Source organism: Balaenoptera borealis (assembly GCF_965194805.1).
Source record: "Balaenoptera borealis genome assembly, chromosome: 7".
Taxonomy (NCBI): Eukaryota; Metazoa; Chordata; class Mammalia; order Artiodactyla; family Balaenopteridae; genus Balaenoptera; species Balaenoptera borealis.
In genome coordinates this window covers 70,960,603-70,975,130 of record NC_138864.1, presented here as the reverse complement: position 1 = coordinate 70,975,130, position 14,528 = coordinate 70,960,603, and the positions used below count along the sequence as shown (strand labels likewise).

At 38.8% G+C, this 14,528-nt stretch overlaps 1 protein-coding gene and 1 long non-coding RNA gene across 5 annotated transcripts in view; one reads left to right on the top strand and one right to left on the bottom strand.

The window, feature by feature from the left end:
• The window catches only part of ASB4 (ankyrin repeat and SOCS box containing 4), a 125,886-nt gene that overhangs the window by 71,496 nt on the left and 39,862 nt on the right, over positions 1 to 14,528 (top strand). The gene's annotated exons all lie outside the window — the stretch shown is intronic.
• LOC309631817 lies at positions 10,830 to 13,383 on the bottom strand. Its single transcript, XR_014246577.1, has 2 exons — positions 12,339 to 13,383; positions 10,830 to 12,202 (listed from the first exon to the last, which is right to left on the bottom strand). It is a non-coding gene; the product is annotated as an uncharacterized lncRNA (long non-coding RNA).

The window sequence follows — 14,528 nt, the reverse complement described above, 5'->3', positions numbered from 1 at the left end:
ATTTCAAAACAAAATAAAACTGTAAATCAGGTAATTGGGTAAAATTTCACCCATTTTATGAATGGAGAAAAAGAGAAAAGGAGAAGAGAAGTGCTTGGAGGTAATCTTCTAGTCTGGAAATTCTAGGAGACTGTCAGCATCTTGCAGCCTTTCTTTTGCATTTTTATGTCTTCAGTTTCTTGGACAGTGCTTGGCACATAGGAAGTACTCAATAAATGGTCTCTGACTGATCTGGGAATGGCTCCAGGAGCACTGAATGCATGGAAGGGGACTACTGCCATCTAGTAAATGGAAACTGTTACGTTCACAGTTAATTAAATGCTGCTGTTGGTCAGTTTTACTCTCTCAGTCTCTAGGGAGATAGCTGAAGGATGAATTTTCTCTCTCCAGGATTATGTGGTAGGCACTTTGAGAAGTCACATACATCACTTTGTAGCTGGACAGAGGGAATTGAGACAGCACACAGACAAGGAAAATAAGTAAGGCTAACATTAAACTCAGGACCAGAGAAGTCCATTAGAGGAAAACCAACGCCATGGCAACTGAAAACCGATGTAATTTCATTTGCTATTTAATGGGCTCTTTGTGGAAAAGTGCTCTTTGTGGAAAAGGCTAATTGAGGCCAAAAAATTGCATGCAATTTTCTCTTAAAGGATTTTCCCCTATTTTTTCAATGTTGCAGAGCCTGCTTTGTCCTCAGGCTGGATTTTGTCTGCTATTTTTTTGTTTGCCTTTCTACTTAATGCCCCCCATCTTCTGGCCTTTGTTTCCTTTGGTATTAGTATAATAGTGTTCATCAGTTGAGAAGGCTTATTTACCTCAGTGAAAATGTCCTTTCTGTGAATCCTGCATTTCCCTACAAATAAAGAGAGTCATGTCAGGTTTAGCTGGCTGAAAAGCAGCATATTATTTCTACCTATTCCCTTTCGTAAGAAGAAAATGAAAGCTGCTTGCTTTTCTCTGCATGAAGCAAATCCTGACAGTTGGAGGAAAATTTGTTACTGCAGGAAAGCCATAAAAATTCAAATGTTTCCTAGCAGAATGTAGCATGAGGGCAATGTAAAGGAGACCGTGCCTTTTAAAAGACTGTCCCCTGCTACTTGGTGTGACAGTGGCATGAGTTACCTGCACATTAGGAAATTCCCTATTCAATTATGTGAACACAGTAAGGCAAGATGTCATTGGACTTCACTTTAGCCAAGAAGTAGCTATGCCTCCTTGACAGACACCTCTCTCACCAGTCCATCACCTTCTGTCGTTCCATCTCTTAGGTTATATATTGTAATAGCACAAATCTGACCCTCCTAGTCACTTGCAAATAACCTTGGGGATTTTTGTCCCATATGCTGTATGGGACATACACCTGTACAATAAGAATTTAATATTTTCTTTAAATTGACATTACTTATTAAATTTAATTTTAAAGGAACTTTTATATCACTATAAAAATTGATTCGTCACTATAAAAAGTATGCCAAAATCCCTTGCTGTACATAGAAGGTAATAGTAACAGTAAATAATGGGCAATCAAATTCTTGACCTCTGTCAACCCAGAGACCTTCTTTTCTCAAATGGCAGAGAATGACTTTAAAAATCCTCGTCTTTTGGTTGCTATTTTTTCTAGAAGCATTATCTTCAATTCCTCTGCTCTGAATGAATGAACTTGAAATTTGTTTGCAGGTCATCTCTCACATCCAGTCAAGCAGCAGGTGCTCCAGCACAGTAAAGAATGTCCCATGTAAAATCATAGCACACTTGGGAAGGCATTGCCTTAAGCAGGGCTTTGTAAAGTTGATGGTCTATTTAGTAGTGACTTTTAGAAGCCTCCCCTTGAGAATCAGGAGTGGAATAAGTTTGCTGCTCTCACATCTCACACCTTTGTCCTGGAGGTCCTAGCTGACACAAAGAGAAAAGAAAAATAAATAAGATGTAAGAAGATTAGAAAGCAGGAAGCAAAACATCCATTATTTCACACTGTATGTTTGTCTAGATTAAAAAAAAACAAGAAAATCTAAGGTCAAATGGTTAGAATTCATAACTGAATTCAGAAGAGGTACTGCATTTGAGATCAATATACAAAAATCAATTGTATTTCTATATACCAGAAACAAGTAGTGAGAAATTATAATAAGAAAAGATGTATTCTTTGTTATAAAGCAGAAACTAACACACCATTGTAAAGCAATTATACTCCAATAAAGATGTTTAAAAAAAAAAGAAAAGATGTATTTACAAAACCACAAGAAATTTAAGGGACTTAGAAAATATATTCAACAAAAGGTGGAAGAAATATAAAAATTGATTAAAAGACATTAATAGGATACCACATTCAAGGTTTATTACAAAAAATGTATTTCTTTTTTTTTTTTTTTTTTTTTTTTTTTTTAATATTTATTTATTTATTTGGCTGTGCTGGGTCTTAGTCGCGGGATGCGGGATCTTTTTAGTTGCCACAAAAAGGTCCCACAGGCCGCAACAAAAAATGTATTTCTTGATTACTTGCTCCTCAGAGGCAACCACTTTCATTTCTTTTAGCTGATTAGTTTGATATTTATCTCCATATTGCTAAATAAATACCATTTATTTATGCATAAACTTGAAAAGAATAAGTAGCAACATAAACAGTTTTCTGATAATCTATTGATTTATCATAATGGAAGATGAGGATCTGGCTCCTTTTCCTCCCTGCCCTCCCCATACAAGTATCTTTCCTATCCTCCATCCTCACAATATAATGACATTATAACTATGAGGCTTGTACTAAACTAGGATAACCATTCCTTCTTTGTACAACATTTTGTTTTCCCTGGAGCTAATTGTCTTATTTTATTCATTTACTTATTTTTTTAATGAATCACCACTATTTTAACCCCAAAACTTTTGCCAATAGTTTTAATCTTTTCTGAAAATAATTCAATTCAACAGGTATCTAATCAGTTTTATTTTCTTGAAAAAAGTCCCTTCTGGAGACTTCAGATCTATTCCAACCACTGTCATCCTGAAATCTCCATTCTCTCATCATCCTGGAGAGTCCCTTTGCCTCTCCCTATGTTAGATTTCCTGTTCCTGGATTCTGGGTCTTTCTAGATCTTGGTTTGTTGCCTGTTTGGGCCTCCGTTAGTTGATTTCTGAGAAAGGGCGCAAGAAACTGCTCATGCATTTATTTTACCCTGACTTGGCACAGAATTCTAGATTGATAATCATTTTCCTTTAGAATGATGAAGGCATTTCTCCATGGCCATTTTATTTCCTCATGGTTTCTTTGTGACTTATTATCTTCCTCTCTGAGAGGTTTAGGATTTTCTTTTTGTTTTTTGATGTTCTGAAATTCCATGATGATGTGCCTTGATGGGTTGATTTTCACTTGTTGTACTGGGTTCTTTCAACCCCCAAATGTGCATGTCTCTCAGTTTTGAGAAATCTTCCATAATTATTTCTTACCTGAATTCTTTTCTTCTGTCTCCTGTATGCTCTCTTCCTTGAATTGCTATTATTTGGATATTGTACCTTCTGGACTGTTCTTCTAATTGTCTTATATTGTCTCTCCTGTTTTACATTGCTTTATCTTAATGCTCTACTTTCTAGGAGATTTACTCCCAATTATTTTTCTTAGTTTCTTATTGTCTCTACCATCTTAAAGGCTTTCCTTAGATGTTTTATAATCTTTGGCTGTCTGCTGATATTTAAAATTGAGTGACTAAACACTGATTTGGAATCTACATGTATGAGTGGGGTTAGTTCACTGTTGACTTCACTCTAGGGGATCTAATGGGACCTGTAATTTGAGGACTTGTGACATAGTATCTTTAGATCTTTTTTCTTAGGCTGGTCAGATTCTCCAAAGAAATCTCTACCTGGCTTCTTTCTGGAGGGCCAAGGCCTGATTGCCAGTATTCTAGGCTCCCAGGTGGGGAAGAGAACTTGGAATGCAAATGTGGTATACATGCATTCTAGAATGCTCTGCCTGGCTGAGCTAACTTCTACTCCTACTTAAGGCATTAGTTCAGACATCAGTTCCAAAGATCATTCTTCCTGAATTCCCTTAAACTAAGCTAGGTCCCTATGTTATTCTGTATTCTCATAGCACATTGTAATTTTCCTTTGTGGCACCTATATTTTATTTGCTTAATCCTTTTATTAGTGTTACACCCCTCACTAAACTCTGTTTCATAAGAACAGTTTTGCTCAGCATAGCCCATGCATAATACATATTGGTTGTTGATTGTTGAATGTTTATTGAATGTTCAGTAAAGAACAAGTACTAGAACTAGGGAGGACAAGTGTGCTTGAACCAGAGCAATTCCATGACTGTTACTGTCAAAATAACTCTGGGTTATTCTTTTCCCATATGAAGAGAGCAAGCTGGGATGGAGGGAGAAGTCAGAAGTGTCAAATACTACTGAGAAATCTAGTACATTGAGAGTTAAAAATTTTCCATTGGATTCGGTGACGTGGAAGGAGACTGTAGCAATCAACTGAGTGAAGATGAAGAAATCAGAACAGAGGGGATTGGTAATGAAAAAGAGATAGTCTGAGTGTGAACAAGACTTTTAAAGAGTTTGTGAAGAGCAGGCAAGAAGGCAGACGAAGAGGGAAATGGTGCTGAGAAATTTTTTCTTCTAGATAACAGAAACCTGAGCATTTAAGAAACTGATGACAGAATTCACTAGTGAGGCGGACATTGAGGACAGAGTGTAGAGGAGAGATAGTTTATGGTATGAGGATTCTGAGAAGTTTGGGAAATGAGATGTAGAACGAGGCAGAGGGATTGACTCTAGAGAGAAGAACACCTGTTCTATTGTAGCTGGAGGCAAAAAAAGAGAGAGGATGGGAGTTGACACTGGGTAGTCAGACTTTAAGGAAGTTTCCCTCTGAAAGGTATTTTCTATGTAAAGTAGAGGTGAGGAGATCTGAGAGTGAAACGAGAGGGAAAAGGGTTAAAAGATTGAGGAAGTTAAAAAGGTTTTAAGTAATTATTATGGAGAGTGGGGAAATAAGTTGAGTAGAGAAACATTGGCTTGCTGAGCAGTCTCAAGGACCCAGTGGAGTTTTTATGTTTGACTTTATGGTGGTACTGGTCTTGTACAGGTGGGACTGCATCTGTAGTGTGATTTTTGCCATATAGCTCTCAGCTGCTTGGGTGCAGGTGCTGAGACAGTAGATAATTGGATTCACTCAGGATTAAGTTCATTCATAGCACTAGGCAGGAGCTATGAAGAGTTGGAGGTAGTTTAAAGTTTTGGCAAAAGAGTGATTGAAATGATGGAGAATGGAACCCAGCTGGATAGGAAGGGGAGGGGAGGAGTTTAAGGACCGTCTAATGGACAAAGAGGTCACGGAGAGGGGTTCTAATGAAACCAAGGTACAAAGATAGGCAGTTTTGGTCAGAGAATTGGATTTGGGAATTCGTGATTTCTGGAGACTGATCAGTTTCAAGGTAATGACTCAGTCCAGGTATGTCTATATGTGGGAGTCACAAGATCAGAAAGGAGGAGAAAGTCACAGGAGAGAATGAGATCGAGAAACTGAGAGACAGGGCATTAAGTGGTCATCCGAGTGATTATTAAAGCCACCCAGAATTTGTGCGGAGAGGGATCATGTGAGTCAGGTGCCAAAGTCTTCAGAAACTGATGGGGAGATAAATGTATTCAGGAAGGAAGGTAGGTGGTATCGATGAAAAAGCAGAGCCCCAAAGAAGCAGTGATATTCTTTTTCTTTTTTCTTTTTTTCAAGAGAATTAGGGAAAAATTGGAAGCATCAATGGGGAGTCAGAGGTATAAAAAAGAACACCCAGCTATATACTGCAGGCCAGAGTTAAGCATCCCGCATCACTTCTTTCGGCTTGGAATAGGGCAAAGCTAGTTTGGTTGCCATGGTGACCAACACCATGTCTCTGGGCTCATTAATCCTGTGTTCCAAACTAAGCACTTAGCAATAGCTTCTGAATAAACGCAACAAAGCTCTGCATACTGAAAAGGGCACATTCATGTTAAGCAGGGGAAAAAGGTTTTAAATTTCATTCATTAAACTTGAGTAAATAATTTAATATCTTTGTGCATCAGTCCTCCTAGCTAATGAATAAGGATAAATGCTTAATGGAAAATCTAGCCTAATAAAGTTAACAGCATTGGCTTTACATATAAAGGAAATTGATGTTGCTGGTATATATGCATATGAAGGGGAAAATGGAAAGGAAAGAAGCATATAAGTGTCTGTGATGTGGAATGTCAGGTACTTTAAAATAAAATGTCTCATTTAATCCTCACAGGCACCATGTGAGATTGTTCTTATTATTCATATTATTCTCTTCATTTTATAGATGAGGAATTGGAAACTCAAGAGTAGTTAAATAAGGCCCCAGCTAACATAATTGGTAGAATTTAACCAGGCCCCGTTCTAACCGATTTGACTCCAGGGTGGTCCTACAATGCCTTGCTGAAAATTGCATACTGCTTATTCTTCTGGGACTTTTGGCTAATTGAAAAATTAGGAGAAAAATTTGTGCTAAGGTGATACTACCTATATAAAAGAGCAGTTTAAATGCTGTATTAGAATTCCATTAGCTTAAAAAAATTTCACCATCATAAGATGATTTTAAAGGCTCTTCTTGGAAAAAAAACCTGAGAAGATAGCTGGGTATATTAAACGTGTGTTTAATTAAAAGATGTGAAGAAGAAAACTCGCTATTTGCCAGTATATACAAGGTACATGTACATATACATGTTTACATATATGCTAAAAAATAAATTAAAAAAAGAAGGTTTAGAGTTGCAAAGCAGATCCTTAACACAGAAGCTGATATTTTTTTCTAAGTATAATGCCTTTATTTGGGTTTTCTGGCTTTGCTCCAACAAAGGTGTAGATAAGTGATAGAAAAAGATATATTAAAAATCCATTAATTCATTTTCCTTAAAATTAAACTCTTTAATTAAAAAGATAAATTTCTAATTCCTGCTTCTAATACAGCAATTTGATCAATTTCTAATTTGATCAATTTCTAATTCCTGCTTCTAATATAGCAAGGTTTAAAATATATGGAAACAACTGGGTACAAGTTAGACATCCCTGTCACTAAACTTAGCTGTTAGCAATTTCTTTTAATTCAAATACTAATTGTTTTGGTCTCAACTATATGACTACCCTAAGTCTATTTTCTTAAATTTGGGTTGCTTACTACTGCCCCAGACAATTCCCAAGTGTCTCTTCAGCAGGAAAGTGTTAATTCCAGCCCTCTCTCCCATTAGTATTATAGGTTTCCTTCTCCGACTGGCTCTCTCTACTTTAAATTCTCCTATCAAAGGCCATATGTGACCTGAGTTGTAAGTTTTCAGTCTGGATATTTTATCTTTGTTTTATAACTAGCAGCATCTGAAACCAGAAATTGAAGGATGAAATTTCCTTGGGCTTGCACTGCTTTATTTTTTTTCTATCATCACTTCTCTAATTTGTTCTTACTTAGAGGAGGCTGGATCTTATTATCTTCTGAACAGTTTAAACACCATTTAGCAAAAGATATCAGCTTTGTAAACAGAAATGTAAGTGTTTTCTTTGTAATCTCCATAAGTAATAATTTATGGAAGATAATCTAAACAATTTTAATAGGAGATTCCCAGGGCCGATTTGGAGGTAAAACGGTTAAATCAAACAAGAGCCTGGGGCTTCCATCTCAGTTTTCTATTAAATTAACGAAGAAAACACCCAAATAGAGGAAGTGGCAAAAGCATCAGAACTGGAGGCTAAGATTCTAGCATACACCAGCTTCCTGAAAAAGTTTCTACTAATTAGAAAGCTAATGGGAAGAGAATAAAGTGGACCCCCTCTTTTCTGAGATAAAACATCTCTCTGGCAGTCAGAAGAGGTATTAGCCAACCCCCACTGAGAGCCACTGAGGGCTGAATACTTGTGGGGAGGCCCCTAGAGCATCCTTTGCCTTGGTTCCTCGTGCCTTAGAAGTACCAGCAGCCCTCTGAAACTCTCTTCAGTTAAGAGGGCCATGCCAAGCAAAGAACCAAGTGGTAAAGGCAGGAAGTAAACCCACTTCTTGCAAGCAGAGTTGAATTAACCTGGGTTGGGGCAGGAGGAAAAGACTGAATATGAGCCCTGGGGAAAGGTCCACTTAAGCTTAATAATAATAGTAACAACAACTGGATATGGCATTTCTGTTGCATGCCTGGCATTTTATCATATTCTTATTTAATCCTCACAACTACCCTATGAGAGCAATACTATTATTTCCATTTGCAGGTTAAAGCACTGAGCTTTAGGCGAGTTGCTTAATGGTAAGACCAGGTTTTGAACGCAGGTTGACCTCAATGCAGAGCACCTGCTTTTTCCACTAGGTGGGGCTGCCTCTCCTTTGCTACTCAGAATCCTGCCAATAATGTAACTTAATCTTGAGACTGCCCAGTTGCCCTGTTCTGTGAATCTGTCTCCACTGTAGGCTGGACATGTCAGTCAATAAACCAGCTGCTTCCTCAGCTCCTTCTAGAACTGCCTTGTTCACAGCCCCTGATGAAGGGAAGGCTTAAGTTGTTAAGTTCTGTAGCACTGGATCCTTCCCCACCACAGCCCATTAGACCAGAGGTGGTATTCAAGCCAAGGAGCTCAAATATGACTTGATATGAAAATATGAACTCAAGTATAGTCTTAAGAGTGTAGGTTCTTGCGTAAGATCGCCTGGGTTCAAATTCTGACCCCCCTTCCCCATTCACTACCTACGTGAGGGAGAGCAAGATTTAACCTCTTTGAATCTCAGCCCTCATTTACCAAATGGGGATATTGATAATAATCCAAGCTGATTCTAGGTCAAATAAGTTTGGGAAAATGCATGTTAAATTAGACAGATTTCCTCACCATAGGACTTTTCAGATCCTTCATATGCTAATGTGAATTGTGACTACACCAAGGGACACAAATTTTACAAATTTATTTAACTACAGAGCTTTTTTTTAAAATGAATATTACAGTACTAATATGCCACAGCACAGGCTTTGGGAAATAATGGCTTAGAAGAATGAGATTGGGGTTTATAGCTAGAAGGGGAACTCGCATTTGGTTCATCAGACATTGCACTTAACCTTGTGTACCTCAGGCTTCCCTCTAGTTTCCCATCTGAGGGCAAATTCTATTTCACTACAGTAGGCAGAATAATGACCCTCCAAAGAGGTCCACATGCTAATCCCTGGAATCTATGAATATGTTACCTTATATGGAATTTTGTTACCTTCAAAAGGGATTTTGAAGATGTGATTAAATTAAAAACCTTGAGATGGGGAGATGGTATTGGACTGTCTGAGTCGGCCCATCTCCTTAAAACTGGAGAATCTTTTTTGGCTGTGGTCCGAGGAAATGTGACTATGGTAGGAAGGTCAGAAAGATTTCATGTGAAAAAGATTACACCCACCATTGCTGGCTTTGAAGATGGAGGAAGAGGCATGAGCCAAGGAATGTGGGTGGGCTCTAGAAGCTGGAAAACCCAAGAAAACAGATTCTCCTAAAGAGAATCACAATGACTCCTGATCTTTGCACACTTGTATTAGTTTTCAAAAAAACTGAACCAACAGAGAGAGAGAGGGAGAGGAGAGATTTGTTTTAAGGAATTGGCTCATGAGATTGCAGAGGTACAGGAAAGTTGCAGTTTGAGACAAAGGCAGTCTGGAGCAGAAATCCTTCTTCTTTAGGGATTGCAGTCCTTTCTCTTAAGCCTTCTGCTGATTGGATGAGGCCCACCCACATTGTGGAGAGTAACCTGCTTTACTCAAAGTCTACTGATTTACATGTTAATCTCACCCAAAAAACACCTTCACGGAAAACCCACAAAGACCTATGTTAGATTTCTGACCTACAGAGCCATAGATAATCAATTTGTGTTGTTTTAGGCCACTAAAATTTGTGGTAATTTGTTACTGTAGCAATCAGGAACTAATACATTCACCTTCTACCCATTATAAGGATTGCCATCAACTGTAATGCTAGTCATTTCCTTTTGAGGACTTGGTCATCTGTCCCGCAGTTTTGGTGCATTTCCCTAGTTCCATCATCAGGGATGGATTCCAATTCTGACATAGATTACCAATCCAAACTCAGCCGCAGCTCCTGGACCTCCTCAACGCTAACAACCTTCATCTCATTCTGGTTCAGCCATCCACTCACATTATTGCATCCTGGCTCTTGACATTGCTCCATTATTTTCACTTCCTATCTTTTCAGCCGTCACCCGCTCAGTTACACCTTACCAGATCTTCAGTGACATAGTGACTCCAGGTCCTTGCACCTCTCTCAAACCAGATGTCCCAACCCCTCCTCACTTCATTTTTTTCCCTCCTCACCCTGGGCGTCCTGATTGATGACTGGTACTACTGTATCACCAACGTTATTGCTTCTTTGACACAGCAGGGTTCTTCTGAGCTAACACAGACCTGAGCTAATACACCTAATCCCTGCTTACTGGTAACTATCTACAAAAATATAAACTTAAAAAAAAACAGAGAGTGGCATGGACATATATACACTACCAAATGTAAAATAGATAGCTAGTGGGAAGCAGCCGCATAGCACAGGGAGATCAGCTCGGTGCTTTGTGACCACCTAGATGTGGGATAGGGAGGGTGAGAGGGAGACACAAGAGGGAGGAGATATGGGGATATATGTATATGTATAGCTGATTCACTTTGTTATAAAGCAGAAACTAACACACCATTGTAAAGCAATTATACTCCAATAAAGATGTTAAAAAAAAAAAGTTCACCAGTTACATCATTTTTTTTTTAAAGATTTCTTTTTGATGTGGACCATTTTTAAAGTCTCTACTGAATTTGTTACAATATTGCTTCTTCTTTTTTTTTTTTAATGTCTTGATTTTTTGGCCACGATGCATGTGGGAATCTTAGCTCCCCGACCAGGGATCTAACCATACCCCCTGCATTGGAAGGTGAAGTCTTAACCACTGGACCACCAGAGAAGTCCCCACCAGTTACATCTTGATTTTTAACTACAATAGTTTATTGTTATATTATCCTTAATTTTGAGACAATGCTGCTTGCTTTACTTGTTTGCTTTGAGAAATTTTATTTCCTCATTGTTTGTTACAGGAAGTTCAATTTGAATTAACTCATCAAACTGTAACTGATCTTATTGTAATTAATTCAACAAGTGTAAAGGACTCTCCAGATTCTCTTGGAGTTAGGAAAAATACATCTATTGTCTTCCTTTCATGGGCTATGATTGTAAAATAAATCGTGATTTTTATCAGAAAAACAAACAAACAAACAAAAAACCATTTAGCCACAGCTATGTAAATTAAATATATCAGCAAACTATAAACCAAAGAATGAAAGAAATTTCTACTAATTACATCATCAGAGGGACTGGATTGGGATATACATTTTTGTGGAGGTGCTACATACTATACGTTCTTAAACAAAATAGGATAGGTGGCCCCCCAAGAGTTAGGGAAAGAAGTTGACTCTAACGTTCAGTATCTGGCTTCACAAACTCCTCCCCCCTTAACTTCTTCATCAGTCTATATCCATTGAGAATACAACTCACAGCATGTAACATGTCAGGAATTAGAGAAGATCTTGTATTCTCAGATGATTAGTCACTACCTGTCTTACAGAGCTCTCAAGTGTGAAGATGGTAAGAAGAAGTCCAACTGGGGGTCTACGAAAAATACACTGCCCCACAGGGAAGGAACGTTACCCTGACAACTCAGGAAAAGATAATTCTGCAACTGCTTTCCTGCAAGAAACAGAAAGATTGAAGCCCTCTGCTTAATTCCATCCAAAGTCTGAAGGGGACATGGCCTCTAAGAAACCTAAGCAGAGATAAAGGCAGAAATGCAAAGGGAGCTGGGGGCAATAATTTCCCCCATCCATCAACCCCAGGGGCTGTTCCAAACCTTTATGTAGTCATACCTCCAGTTTCACCAGCTTGGATACGGGCAATATCACACATACGTACTCCAGGGTAAAACAACTCTAATCCATTACAGACTGTATTAGCGGGAAGTCTCTCCCTTGAATAACCTCTCCTGATACGACTCCCCAGCAGTGACTTACCTCTGTTCAAGCAGTTTTCTTTCTGTAAGCCACTGGATGTAGAAAGGTGTTCCCTCTGGACTAAAGGAATCCTCACTCGTGGTCCAGTATGCTGGCTGCTCCAGAGAGGGCTTCATCACCATTGCTTTGTTGCCCTGCAGCCACTGAAAAGGGAAGGCCCATTGCTCTTGACTAATTCTTTCTCATGCAGTTGGTTTCTGCTAACCAAACCCACCACTTGCTGCCCCCCAACCTTATTCTGCCTCGGGAGTGGGGGTACCACTCCCATCAATACATCACCATCTCCCTTTCTCATTCCAGTCCTGCCTCCATGTAGCCAGGGCCATCCACCTCCACCCCTGAGGCTGATCCAGGCCTCCCCTTGTTCTGAGGCCAGAGCAAACAGAATTTTGTCCTTGGACAGAGGAAGAAGTCATTGTTCACTTTCTCCTTTAAAAAAAAAAAAAAACCCGCAAAACCTCAACAGTCTTCCCCAAGATTAACCTCTTTGTCAGTTGAATGACAATAGCAGCATTCATTTCCTTCGGTGAAAACACTATCCCAATCATAAGCTATGGTCTGATTTCATGAGCACCACAAGATTAGAGCAAAATAATATGATAATAGTATGTTTTCCAAAGTCTGAGTTATTCAGTCCTATCTATGGTTACCTTGCTAAATTTTAATCAATGTTTTTCTTGGAATCAAAAAGATAAAAAACAAAATAAAAATAAGGTGACTGAGCTCAGTGCCTGCATGTGGATTGTTCACGTCTAGAAAGGTATCTTTTCCTTAAGGCTGAGTAAATTAAAAATAAACAGAAGAATAAATAAACATGGGCTCTATGAAAAGAAGTCTGCATCCCAAGGGATGAGAAGCAATAATCGGAGGAGGTGGCTGATAAGCTTTGATATGAAAAAGATTCACTTCAGGAGACAGAAGGAAATAGTTTGTGATATTTGCTTCCTGTTTTCAGTATGTTTTTAAAAAAATATAGGTAGCTGTTAAAGAAGAAGAAACTGGTTATGAGAACAGACTGTGTGATAATAAATAGCTTGGCTTAATGACCATTTATAAAGTCAGGCTGTCTTTCTACTCCTTCATTGCCCTTTCTTCAGTCTTGTTTCCTGGATTTGTTTCTCCTTTCCATGTTGAAAAAGCTGGGGGGCACCAGGGCTCAGTCAGACACACTTTTCCCATCTAAACTCACCTTGGTGACCTTATCTAGTCTCACAACTTCAAATATCATCAAATGGTGCTCACTCCCAGGTTTGTATCTCCCAGCCTGACCCGCTCCTCTGAACGTCAGCTCACCTATGTGACTATATATAATCCATCTCCGCTGGATATTGAATAAGCATCTCAAGCTGACCATGTCCAGACTGTAACTGTGTTTCCAGTGCACCTTAATGCTCTCTGTCTTAATAAATGGCAACTCTGTTCTATCAGTTGCTCAAGCCAATAGCCTAGAAGGGATCTGTGTTGCCTCACTTTCCCTCACACCTCACACCCCAGAAGACCTGTTGGTGCCATCAAAATATATCTCTGGTCTAACCACTGAAGTGGTATCTCCGCTTCAAACCACCCAAGATGGGACCACCTTAACCCAAGCCACATTATTTCTTCTTGGCTACAATAGCAGACTTCCTATAATTTTCCTGCTTTTACATTTTCCTTCTTTATAGTCTACCCCCCGCACAGCCTGCTTGAGTAATCTTTACAAAAGGTGAATCAGATCATTTCACTCCCCAGTGCTTCCTCCCACATTTAGAATGTAAGTTAAAGTCTTTCCTGTGACCTTCTGTGCCTGCTTGCCTCACCAATGCTAGTTCCTACTGCTCCCTCTGTTACCTCTTTTGATGCTTGTCTTTGCATTTTCTGAACAAATCAAGGTTGTTCTTACCTACCTCAGAGCCTTTTCCCTTTGCTAGGAAAGCTTTTCTTCATGATCTTCAGGTGGCTTACTTCTTTGCTGCACAAAAGTCAGAGCCTTTACGTGAAAAGCTTCACCTTCTTCCCTCATCATTCTCCATCACTTTACCCAGCTTTATTTTTCTTCACAACATATCACTACCTATAATTTTATCATATATATATATACATACATATATGAGTTAACTTTTTTGTCTATCTTCTTCACTAGCATGTAAAGTACATGAAGTTAGGGACACTGTCTTATTTACTATGGTCTTCCCAGAGCCTCTAACAGAAGCTGGTACATAGTAGTGTCTCAACAAATATTTGCTGAATGAATGAATGTACCAAGCTCTAGGAACACAAAGACAAATAAAAATTGCATCAGTTCTCAAGGATCTTAAACCGAGGAACAAGACACCCAAACTTGTTGTTCCTTAGCACTCTAGATAAAATTTTTTACAGAGGAGGGACGAGTAGCACAACCCGGGGGTAAGGGAAGGTTTTCTAGAAGACATGGCACAGGACCTTGAAGGAGGAGTAAAGTTAATTAGTCAAAGAAGAAATTCAAGTCAT